This window comes from Syngnathus leptorhynchus, chromosome 21 (genome assembly GCF_054491065.1).
Source record: "Syngnathus leptorhynchus isolate UIUO chromosome 21, UIUO_Slep, whole genome shotgun sequence".
Lineage (NCBI taxonomy): Eukaryota > Metazoa > Chordata > Actinopteri > Syngnathiformes > Syngnathidae > Syngnathus > Syngnathus leptorhynchus.
Genome location: NC_141215.1, coordinates 6,818,111 through 6,830,970, shown reverse-complemented (window position 1 = coordinate 6,830,970; position 12,860 = coordinate 6,818,111).

Here is a 12,860-nt window from a genome sequence, read left to right as displayed (position 1 = left end):
TCCCTCGGCGCCTCCCCCGCGTGCTTCGCCACGTTTTCTTTTGTCTCGGCTTTGGCGCAAAACAAAAGGTTCCGCTGGCGCCTCTCTTTCTCATCCCGCCTGGCATATTTTTATTGTCAAAGCGCCGTTGACACGCAAGGTCCTTCCTCTCATACTCTGTTGGCTCGCAACTTGGCTGAAGTGGCTCATCAATTAACTGCGAGTGGCAAATGAGCGCTAAATGCCTTTGACCTCCACCCGCCGTCCAGGGAAGAAAAAAAAAAATTAACTCCGACATTTTTATTTTTTTCGATAGAATTCCCGGTCACTCCGAGACTCCTTATGAATAACCGTTTAAGTTGCTAGTCACTGGGGATTTTTGTCTTTGGATTTAATAAGAAATATTAGCATGTATGAATATTAATCGAGTTTAAAAGCAAACTCTCACGGGGGGTTTAAACATTCCATGGCAATATATGAAAGATAAAAATGGAAGCGAGTGTTAACGTAGTACTAAATCATGCGTTTACGAAAAGGAAAAAGGGGGCAATATTCCAGGCTGAAATGACACATCTGTGGTGATGGATTGCGTATGGCCTACATCGACGCCGTCTCTCCCGGCAGAGAGATTACGTGCGACGGGATCGATTGGGAGCCGCTTCCCGTTCCCGTGGCCTCATATTTTGCGGGGCAGGTGATCAGAAAAAGCCATCTAGATGGGATGGATGGAATATCGACCCGCGTGCTAACAGATTGCTAACATGTGTCCGTGCTGCGAGTGCACTGTAACATTTGCCGGACGCTGTCCCTCGACACTTGTTTGTTTGTTTAATGGAATTCCGTAGGATTCTGCTGCCGTGCGAAGGGAAACATCAATAGCGCAACAGATTGGCCTCTTAGCTACACACTAACTGCATTAGCACAAAAACACACGCTAATGTTCTCTGTGATATACAGTGAAGCGCAAAGTTAACCAGCTCATTGGACTTTCAATTGATCATAAAGCAGCAAACAAGACGACAAAGTAGAAAAATACAAGACCAATTATTACTCATGATACATTGCGAATTTATCGTGTTCATATTGTAATAAAGTTACATTTTACTGATTGGAAATTGATTAATTCGATACACTGAGGCGAATCAAGCCTTATATTTTATTCGATTGTTTTATTTATCGAAAAAATAATCATAAATGAGTGCAGGATATGTTTTTGTCTGTGCATTTTTTAAGAATGAATGATTTTTATCATTTCATTATGAGCTTAGCGGCTACTAAGACATCCGGTCGATTTTTTGCTGTTGTCAGTCACACAGTACTACACCGCCAACAAATACAACTTCACTGTACAAACGTCAATATACAAGGTATTAGAAAATGTATCCACTGTTGAAAAAGTTACTTTTCTGAAGTGAACAAATCCAACAAAAACAAACAACTAGATAGCATTTCCGTGACCTTGCCTAACCAGCTAATTGCTAAAGTACGGCACCAGGGTGTCATTACAAAGGAATAAATGTGAAATTAACTGAAAGTAGAGGACTGTTGCTTATTATTGCTTTTTTTCTCATTGCACATGAGAGGAAAACACGGGCGAGCGTTGATTAATTAAGCTAACGCCGCTCTGACATGTTCAATTTCACACATCGTGTTAATCTTGCATGAGGGGGATTCATAAATCAAAATGTAAACACTTTAAACCCCTCTCCTCCATTAATAAAAGAATGATTCTAGATTCTGCAGTTATCTTACCGTGGCTTGTTATGTTTTTGTTTTGTTTTTTAAATAAGAAACAGCGGAATTGGTGCATTCAATGACTGCTGGCGAACGAAGAGAGACATTTTAATCACGCAAAAAAAGCCGTGAACACGGCCTCTTGGTAGCGTCACATTTTTATTATCCTCGCCGCAGAACAACAAGACAAAAGCAATCAAGTGTAGCTGCGCTTCAGTCACTTGGCGTAACCTTGAATGCCAGATGAGTGATGAAACGCGCCGAGCTGATGTACTCAAACGTGATTAGTTGCATCACGGTGCTTTTTATTGGGGATAAAAAGAATCTATTATGGATTTCAGACAGCAAAGTCTTCTTTTCTATAGATGATGATGTATACCAAATCAAGGTTTTTTTGAAGTTCTTGAATACAGAAGGTGATTTGAAGCGCTCGTTGCGTCAATAAAACTCAGCACCTGACGACTGCTTACTTGTGGAGTCAAACATTTGTGTGTTGGACTGGAACAAAGACGGGGGGATTCAAACTTGAAGTTGTAAGTCAAGCGAACTTCATCGATGATTGCCACTTTCTTCTCGAGCGAGTGTCCAAACATCTTTTAAAAGTGCCGCCAGGACTAAGTTGGTGCTAATTGCGAGAGAAATGATGAATATTTTAATGAGCGTCTTACTTTGGTGCACCACTTAATGGCTTCTAATTTATGGATGAGCGGTCAAAAGGTTGAGAGCGTCCGGGGCGCGAGTACTTGGGAGGACGTCGTAACTGTACGAGCGAGTTAATTGGCAGCGGCGGCTGTTGTCTCCTGATACGCTTCGGTCTCGCTGTCTGTCTGTGTTTTCTGTTTCGCTCTCACCTCAAGTTCACACAAACGGCGGCGATGCTCATAAAAGTGCCAAATTTAGCCCGCAATGAGCTCGGCGCGGCGGCGCTTATATCAATGCGTAAAGAAACAAAAAAGGTCGTAAAGGCTCACGGGATCTAACGCGTGTTTGGATTGCAATCAGCTCTCGCGGTCAATATGCATGTAACGTGACTTTTACGACTTTGGGCTAAGATTTATCATTTGTTGGTATTAGCAAAGCGAGGCAGCTGAACGATAAATGCTCTTTTACGGCTCAATACGGTGTCGTCGCAGAGTAACCACGCAACAATGGCTGAGACAACGGTGAACAATTATTGAGGATCTGTGATTGCTTTGCTAACGCTAATGCAAAGCTAATGTCAAACTCGATTGATAAAACGACCGATTTAAGACAAAGCTCCAGATTCACCTGCTGCCACAGAGGCTGGCTCAATTACTTTCCTGCAACTTTCATCTTTGAGTTGTAGACCAACTAACACCTTCGCATGAGGGCACCTTGCCACACATGCCAGGTGGGCCCTTTCCTCAAGAGGGGGTTGGGGGGCATTTTTCCCCATCTTGCGCCCTTTCTCCGTCTGTTTGAGGGAGGTCAACGCTTCCTGCTGTTTATGATTCTTGCAAATCTTCATGAGAACTTTACACCAACGTATCGTCTTAAATCACTTCTTTTTCAAATGTGTTGGAGTTTGTCTTAGCGTAGCAAAACACTTTAGCATCGGAACTACTCGGAGATAGATGCCTCACCTTAAATCCTTCATTTTTGACCATGAAGTCTGGCATTAAGTTTATAGAAGCCTTAACATACATGATAACTACGAATTTAACGTAAGATGCTAAATCATATCATACGTCACCGATGTCTGGTATTTAATTAGTAATTTTGAACCCTTGAAATTTATTTTTTAGGGGAAGCCGGCGATTAGCGCGCCTGTCGTACATCACACTGTTTGTGCTCATCTCGCGGGGCGATTAAACTCTCTGTTGTAATAACCACAACCGATAAAATTAACACGGAGCAATAAATACGACACTGCGAGCTTGACCGTCGTCTCTCCCTGATTTTCTAAATGATTGCGCAGAATCATTTGCCCGCTCAAATTTACTGCATAATTAGCAGAAAATAAAATGAGAACCCGCCCGGTTCACGTTGCCGCCGGGCCTTTCCTTAAGATTCTCATTCCAAGGCGGTGATTTAATACGAGCGAGCTGGCCGCAGTTTGTCAATTTGACTGCCAAAGACTGCATTGGACGCCTTTGCTGAGATCGTAAAAAGTCAGCCATTAGCCACATTTTGGGGAAATACACAAGCTTCGCGCCCAGAACCGAGAGAAAAAAAAGTCAACACAAACAAGGCTTACACGTTAGTCGCATAGCATTAGCAGTCAAAGCCAAAGACAGCATCGCATTAGTTCCCAGCATATGTTCTTTTTACGGATTCTGGCAAAAATCGTGAACAAAATTCTAATCCGAGATAGCCGAGTAGTTTTCTCCAGAGGCTACACTGAATGAGGTCACTTTTTGGTTCTTTTATCACAAACAGAGGGGGTTGGGGGGCATCTTTTACCTGTTTGTGATAAAAGAACCAAAAAGTGATTGAAAAAAGGAAACAGAATGAACTTAGTACAACAACAACAACTAACTGAATGAGGTCAGTTCAGATTTCCTCACCGTAGAAACGTTTGACCTTTTTGCTCAAGTTAGTGACTCATTCAATAAAGATAGTTGTTTTTTATTGATTTCCTATGGACGGACAAAATGAGTTTGGCGCCAATTTTCCATTCTGGCGGCTTTACAGTTGACAAATGAATGCTTTTGGCTGACCCAAAGGTTTTTGTCAGCAGCGTTGCATGTTATGTGTAAAAGCTTCCAAGTTGAGCCTATTTATCTGCCTCCTCATTTTGTACACAATGGCTGTTGGCTTTGCCTAGATTTGTCTTTTTAATCCGTCTATTCCCACTTTGGGCAGCAGGTGGCGAAGGTCAAATTGCCTCATATTGTGCTTTGATATCAAAACATCTGCGCCCGATAAAAGTCGCGAAAAGGACGGACTATCTTCTGCTGTGAATAAAAGAAGAGGACCCGTGCGGGCACTAGCTGCCGCTAGCAGCTGCTAGCGTTCTTGTGTGGAGTGTTTTGATGCAGGCGGATCTGAATAACAAAACAAGATAAGAGCCGCGGGGATGTGTCAGTGTTAATGACGTATTCATGTATGCCGCGCACCTTTTGCCGGCCCGTTTTGATGCTTTGTCCCGCCGCGCCGTCTAATGCCATCACTTCACTTAATTACCCGCAATTAGGACACTCACATAAAGTAAAGGGAAATGCTAAACAACTCATTTGGCGACAAGGAAACAGCCCCAAAAAAGGACAGCAATTAACCCACAGGACACTTACCTGAAGTAGACATATCAAATATTCATTATACTTTGGGGGATTACCCCTTTTGTTTTGGACTGATTTGATTAGACGTCAACACAAAGGGTTAAATACCCTCAAAATGGCATTTTAGATATGGAAATGGACTTTTGCTCGGCCACAGTTTCAAAAGTCATTCTTTGCAAAGCATACGGTATGCTAGTGAGTATCGGCAGCTGTGTATTTTTTTTGTTCCACAGTTTATAGAGCGTCGTAATAATTATAACAACACAACATTACTCGTCTGATAGGATTAGTTTTTTTACTCACCGTAGCGAGGCATCCTTGCAGAAAACAATCAAAGCAGTGACACTTTGCTGCATGTTTTGAATGGGTCAAAAGTGGTACCCTCCATCCATCCATCCATCCAACCATTATTTAGCGCTGGGGTAGTACACGAAAAAAACGGCAAAGGCACTACAATAGGCCAAACGAAAGTGATGACAAGCATTGCATTTGTTTATGTTTGCACAGTGTGAGGAGAAAAATGACATTTTCACTGATTTCCATTTCAAAGCCACATGCTGCTTCACCACAAGTTTCATTACCGTTCTGGCAAATTTCCGAGGTTTTAATTGGACACAGAAAAAGGCAAATACCTGCGTCTGCGTGGATGTCACAAGCGCTTCCGCAGCATTTTGGAGAGTGCTGAAGTGGTGCGCTGCCCATTAGTCCAAATGGGAAAACCAATCACTTGACAAATGGGAGTAAACAGCACCGATTCCTTCCCTGCGGCTTCAAAGTGCAGGGGGGGGGAAAAACAACCACATAATTAGCATACACATGCCAAACATTCCAAAAATGATATGACAAGATATTTATGTGCTGCTTATGTAATGATCCTCATTCTTGCAGTTGATTTTCTCATACATGAAGTGCTTTCTCCATCTGAAAATGAGTGATGCAAAAAAACAAATCATCCGACAAATAATAGAATACAAATAAAGTAAGAAGTAAAAGTCAATAAATGTATACAGACAACAATACTCACGAGCAGATATTTTTTATCCTCTGCAAAGATCGACTAATATCGTCACTTGGAGTCGTGGTAAAAGCAGGAGTTGCAATAAATTCATCAAGATGCACAAACAGTTTCATTCTTTCTATTCTATTGAAATATGTACATTTACAGTAATGTAAATCTGAATTTAAACCGTCTTTTACACTTCAAAGAAAAATCCAGGGGAGCGTAGTGCTGAAAAGTAATTGCGAGATTACAGAGTTAGCTCAAACTAATCATTGCGACTTTCTGACATTTAAGTACTTCAGTAAGAACAGAAAAAGCTTTTTTGATTTGGTGTTTTTCCACACTTTCCAGAAGGCAAAAAAACACAAAAAAAACAAAGCAATCATAATGTAGATGCAAAAATACAAATAAGCAGAGTGGCAACGTTAGTAAGCAAGTAAACATTCATATTTTTGGTCCCAGATTAAAGAAAATAAAACTGTTGGCGCATCTGTTGCCGGTAATCAAGTTGAGATGAAAAAAAATGGAGATTATTTTTTGAGGCCGGGCGGGAGGGGTGCACACATGTGAGTTGTTTCCTGATTGTTTTCATTTTGGATTAGGTGCAGGCGACGCATCCAATCTGCTGTAAACAATTTAGCGCAAACTTTCTACTGATTAAAGACTATTCGTCTTCCTCACGTGGGAGGACCAGGCGCACTCCCCCAACTTCTCCTCCCCACACGGATTTTGACGGTGAATACTGATGTGCACACTCAAGTTTGTTAGTAAACTTGTGGAGGAGGACGAGGCTGCCATCCAAATGTGAACTCACGGGCCACGACGTGCTGCGTGACCAAACCAGATCGAGCGGACGGTGAAAAAAGACATCTTTGCACACAGAGTGGTGTTCTTGAAATGGGATTCTCCGTGTTCAATTTAAATCATCTGCATGGAACATGACACGTGACAGCACCCTTGCTGGCCCTCCTCCGACCTAAAAGCTCAAATAAAGACATGTATGACACATTCAAAGTTGTGGGCGCTTGCCAATTTGCTAGCTGTCAATCAAAAATCACCACATTGATCTCTTTTTCTTCGGGGGTCCACTTTGAATACCGTCGAATGAAAGTTCATTCTTTGCATGAAGAGCATCATCACTAGCCCAAGCGCCTTTCTCTCTCTCCCTCTCTTTCTCTTCTCCTACACTCACTCACTCACGCACCTCCCCCAGTTCCTTGTGCAAAGCCAAGACGCCTCTCGCCTCCACAAGCATGCGCGCTCACATGCGGGCAGCACGAAGCCATGAAGCGGAGCGACACGAGCAGCAGCAGCAACAGAGGAGGAGAATCACTCCACCCGCTCCAGAACCAGAACCATGCCTACAGCGTGACCAAAGCATAAGAGCAGGTAAGACGACACTTTTTTTTGGGGGGGGGTTGAGCCTAACAGCTCAACTGCATAGCGGCATGTCAAAGAGCTCGACAACACTTTGGCCAAAAAAAAAAAAAAAAATGCCAAGACAAAGATTTAGACCGTTTTGTGACGCATCAAAGGTGCCCAAAGAACGTAGCGGACTCCTCCGCTAATTCCTCCGCTAATTCCTCCGCATCTTCTGGTGCCAAAAGGCACGCGCAAACGCATCGGGGATCCAAAGAATGATATTTTTTTCATCTTTTCAAGAATTTAAAGAACTCTTCCTTACTTGTTGCATTTGAGGCAAAGTAACAATCCATTTGTCTCTTTTTTTTCTTTTCTTAAAGTACGCCATTTGCCGCTAACCAAAGCATATATTCATGCGGCGCTTGTCACACGGCTGGTGGCGCAAGCGTGCCGAGCGCATTCCTTGTGGCTGCGCGTCTGTGCGCCCTGTGTGCGTAAAAGCGCACGGGCAAAAAGGTGCACGCCGGGTGGATGAATTTTAAAGGGACGCAGCTGCTTGGCTTACTGCTTTGGGAATTGCTGCCTTTTAGGAGCTTTGTGATTTTTGAGTGAGGAGTTACAAGGCGAAGAGTGGCTCTCCCCGTTGAGACAAATCAAGGTTGTGCAATTTTTGGTTGGAGTGTTTTAGCCAAGAAAATGTCACTCACATATGCAAAACTGGCATCTGGACGACAGGATAAATTGAAGAAATTCATAAAATGCATTTTTATGGTAACTAAAGGAGGGAGTTTACAATAAAAAAAAAGACAATTTGTGACCTGACAGTGCAGTGGTGCTTGGAGTCAATTTTTGATTTTTTTTTTTTCTCTCTTTGACTCTCAAGCATGAACTCTTTAGTGCTGTGTGCTGGCACTGACTCAACTCACTTCATTTCAGTTTGGCAGATTCTTTGAAATGATATAATGTCTTGAATTAATTGCCAGTCTCCAGCAAATTTAGCCTTTTCTCCACTAATTTAATGCTAATGCAAAATATCAACGGCATGGCTAGTAAACAGCAGCAATGAAGATTTGAATGCAAAGAGTGCAGCAACACATGTAGACAGACAACATTGCAATCACGGGCATTTATTTCTGCAAAGAACAGCTATATATATATATATATATATATATACACACACACACACACACACACACACACACACACATATTTATTTATTTATTTTTTATTTATTTTTTTAATTCCACTGCAATCAAGGATAAACAATCAATCAAGAGCCAGAATTCATGACGAGTTTGCCAGCCGGAGTCATTTGTTAGAAGACAGATTAAGATCTACGTCTGACGGCTTATTACTTTTCAATAGAAAACACATTTTGCAGCAGGGGAGCCAAGGAGAGGGGCTCCCTCGAGGAACATGAATCACGTTGCAATCACAATGTGTGTGCGTGTGTGTGTGCATGTGGGGGGGGCAGAAAGTGTCTTCAAATCTGATTAAATGCCTCCCGTTTAATAAAAACCGATTGCGAACGATGTTTCCTCATTGTCGTCAGTACGGCTCGAGCACGCCCTGACGTCCTGCGCTTGACGGTGCACCGACGTGTTCGGCTGTGATTAAATGCCTCCTCTTTAATACAACGCACACACGGGTATGAGTGATTGCTAATGGCATAAATTGACTATCAAGTGCATCCGTCCTGTGTCGGGGTGCGCTCGAGCCAAGTCTACAACAACAAGGAGACGCCATTAGCAATCAGTCATATGCCAGATGTGCGTGTACGTGTGTTTTATTGAAGAGGAAGCTTTTAATCACACCTCAAGACACTTTCTACGTCCTAATCGTGGTCAACACGGCAGGACTGGAGAAAAGTGCGAAAGGCGCTCATCTGGATTGCCGCAAACTGCCATTATTAAAGAAAAGGCGCCTTTTATGAAAACGTGCTGTGAGAACATTTTGCAATCAGAGAACGAGGTTGCCGAAAATGGATAAAAATTTGATTTTGTCAGTGATTCTTTTCAACTTTGACATTTTCTGGAAGGAAGGCAACCAAAATTGTGCAAGAATTATCTCGTCAAGTCATTGAAGGCATTAGCCAGACTTATTTAACTTTGTTTGCTATTGTTTCAGACTTGCTTTTGGCAAGACATTTCAAGTCTGTCGCAATTTGGGAGAATTCATAGAAGTCATAAAAAACATAAAAAATTGACACGCTTTCAGCAGAGTTCCAAAATTCCGCCACGTTGCAAAACCAAAAGGTCAGGCGAACTTGTTGCAAAACAGTACTAGCGTACCGAATTTATTCGGGTAATAAAATTGAGTATCGTACGAAAATCATAAAAAGACATCATAAAAATATATCATTCCTTTGTTTGAAAGTAGTTACAATTTATTGCATGGACCCTCCTTTGGAATAACTGAAAACCAAAGCTAGCAGTCGTACGTGAGAAAAGGCCACGTTCTCGTCTGCGCCGACAAATGGCCGCCGAGGCCCTTTTAGCTCCTTATCAAGATGCCGAGTGATTGAGGAGCTTCACAATGTGAAGTAGCACTAAAGTGGCCATTGATTGGTGAGGCGACGTAGGGACGGATGGAAAGCAGGAGGGGTGATTATCTCAGGCAAACAAACGACATTTGGTAATTGCCTTTGTAACAAAACACGCTCACACAAAACCCAGGAATCGATGCAGCGTTTGTCAGCATATTCACGGGAAAAAAACAAAAAAATAGGATGCACTCAACGCAAGATCGTTATCATTTTATTAGCTGGTTTCACATCTATAGAAAGTCAATGAAATAATTGTTGCTTAATTGTTGCATATAATTACATTTTTTCATACCCAAGACACTAAAGCAGGAGCAGCTGGAATTGTGTCACTCAGAATTGAGAGCATTTCCACTTGCGATGTTATTCAAAGGAGCTGCAGCAGTAGCAGCAGCAGCATGTGCAGGCGAACAGCGTGGAATCCTCCAGGGAATTCTGTGGAAGTGGAAGCCGGTCCAAGAAAGAAAAAAAAAAAAGCCTCAGGTGCGCCTCAGCCTTGCCGTGCATCCAGCAAGCACGCCTCTTAATTATTCCCAGAGTTTCACTTGGTGACGTGAAATTTGCAGAGCGGGTCGGCCGCGAGTAGAAAATTCTCACAGAGCCATGCTTGTGAAAAAGACACAGGAAAACTGCTGCTTTGGTTCCAGGTGGACATCTTGGACTCGTTGTCAGTCGTCGGGTTTTTGGGGGAAAGTAGGCTTACGTGTAATAAGGAGACCTGGAGCCAGCTCATTTACCTGCTGGTTGATTCGAAGCACCTGTGACTAAAGTCAAACTTTGGCAGAGTTTCTGGAACTTTCTGGAATTGAGACCTCCGCTGTCATCTGAATTTTATGGACCTTTTGCACGGGAAGAAGAGCTCTTTATGTCCTTTTTCTGTAGCATTGTAAACTTGCACTTTTCCATTTTACGTGCTTGGGCGCCTTGGATTTATCGACAGTGTCTCCTTTTGTATCTATTCCACAAACGCGGGACGGCGTCCAGATGATGGCCATAAAATAAGAGGCGTTCTGGCAAGGTCCTGATTTGAAGGCGCCTTTGGGGCCACAGGAAGCAGGCTCGCAAGATTCCTGGAGGAGATAACAACAGCGCAAGTGTCTGGCTTCCTCTCCGAGGGCACACTGAACGACGGACGGGTCGTGGGTGTCCTTCTGAGTCAACATTCTGAAGAAGCGCCAGCAAAAAAGAGGCAAGAAGTTGCAAACTGGGTCATTGTGGCCGTTGTGGAATTTGTGACTTGACAAGAACAAGACACTCGACAAAGTCCAGAGACGGCGAAACACAAACAACCTTCTGGATGGTTTCACAAGCACGTGAAAGCCTAAGTTTATTGCCTACTACACTCTTCGGCAAACGTAAAGAAACAGGCGGACTGATGAAACGCTTCCATCACACCTTCTTTTACGCCAACACCGGATGATAGCCATGATAATACCCCGCTGATAAGCAGAGAGTCTGACTCTGTTTTACGCTCCGTTAATTCAAATCCGCCTTCAAAGTGTAATTTCAGAGCGACGCCGAACCCTGGAGAGCAGCACGACCGCAGGAAAGCACGTTTCCAGCTGCTTTTAAACACCTCGTCTCGCCACATGCGTGTCAATTACACTCAACAAGCACTGCGTATTACGGGGGCGGATGTATACTTCCAAAGGGCGTTTGGTTCCCTGCCTGCGCCGGCAAGGTTAAGGAATCGCTTGGAATAATAACACAATAAAGGCTGACCTCCTGGGAAAAAAGGAGCCCCGTCGCTTGAGAATTAACAAATGACCTACACCACGCAGCGTATTTACATCAAAGAAGCCGCTGTTGATGGCGAGGGCAAAGTAGGAAGTCACAAGACCGACAATTTGCGGAGAAGGTCGGGGCCGCCTCAATTTCTAATTCAAAGCCTAACCTTGTTATGGCGACGGTGAAGGACGTCAAACGCCAAGGTAGCTAATGCCGGCTCGTCTTGTAAATGAGTTGTGGTGGCATAAATCATCTAGTCTCTGGTTATTGCGCAGATTCTCAAACTCGAAGCTGGATTCGCACCATGATGTAAAATTAAGACACACTGAGGTGCATTTCTGCAAAGACTCCCGTTGTTCATTTATCTTATCTGCAATTGTCATGATGGGAATATATACTATTCCCATTTCTCCTGTTCCAATTCCCTAACACGGCCATCTCACGCCTCAAATTCATCAGTCAAGCTTGGAAATAAGGAAGAGCAAGACTTCTGTGCTGGTTTCCTCCTCTCTGCTGATGGCCGTGTCCAATATTTGGACCATTTGCTGCGGATCTCAGCAGGTACACACTTCAGCGACATTCTCATTCCTGTCTTCATTTTCTGGTGCGATTTCACGCCATAATAGCGCTCACAAATCATCCGCCGGGCAGCGGAGCCCTCCCGCTGTGAAATTGATGCTCCTTCACCTCAAAACAACGGCGGCTGCTTATGAGGGTTTCATGATGTCATAACTTTAGCTGCTGACAGGGGCACCCCCCGCCCAGGAATGGCCAAGCGGGACGACGGGAGTAACATCAAACATGGGCATGCTACCGAGAGACACGGCGGATTTATGGCAACCATCGGACATGCTCCGTCGCGCCATAGATGACCGAGTTTTATCCACCTAACGTTGAGTGATGTGAACGTGGCCCTGCCTCCCTAGCATAGCGTGAGGTATGCTGAAAAAGACTCACTCTGAAGGGGGACGGTGTAGGGTGCTGGAACTGATTAATTGCATATCTGTTCGTTTCAGTTGGGAGAGGTGATTTGAGAGTGTTGTCACAGAACCAATTAAACTTGTATCTCGAGGCACCACTGACGCAATGATGTGGATTGACTGGCTCAGTGCGATGGTCCAACTGTTCCTTTGAGTTGAATTCAAACAGTGTTTGCATGAGACACCGTATAAAGGCTAGACAGCTGGTGAGAAGAGCGAGTGATCTTGGCAGACAGAGAGCATCTTTGAGTTGGCGGGAAGCGGCCGACCATGACAGACAGGTGACAGGGGGG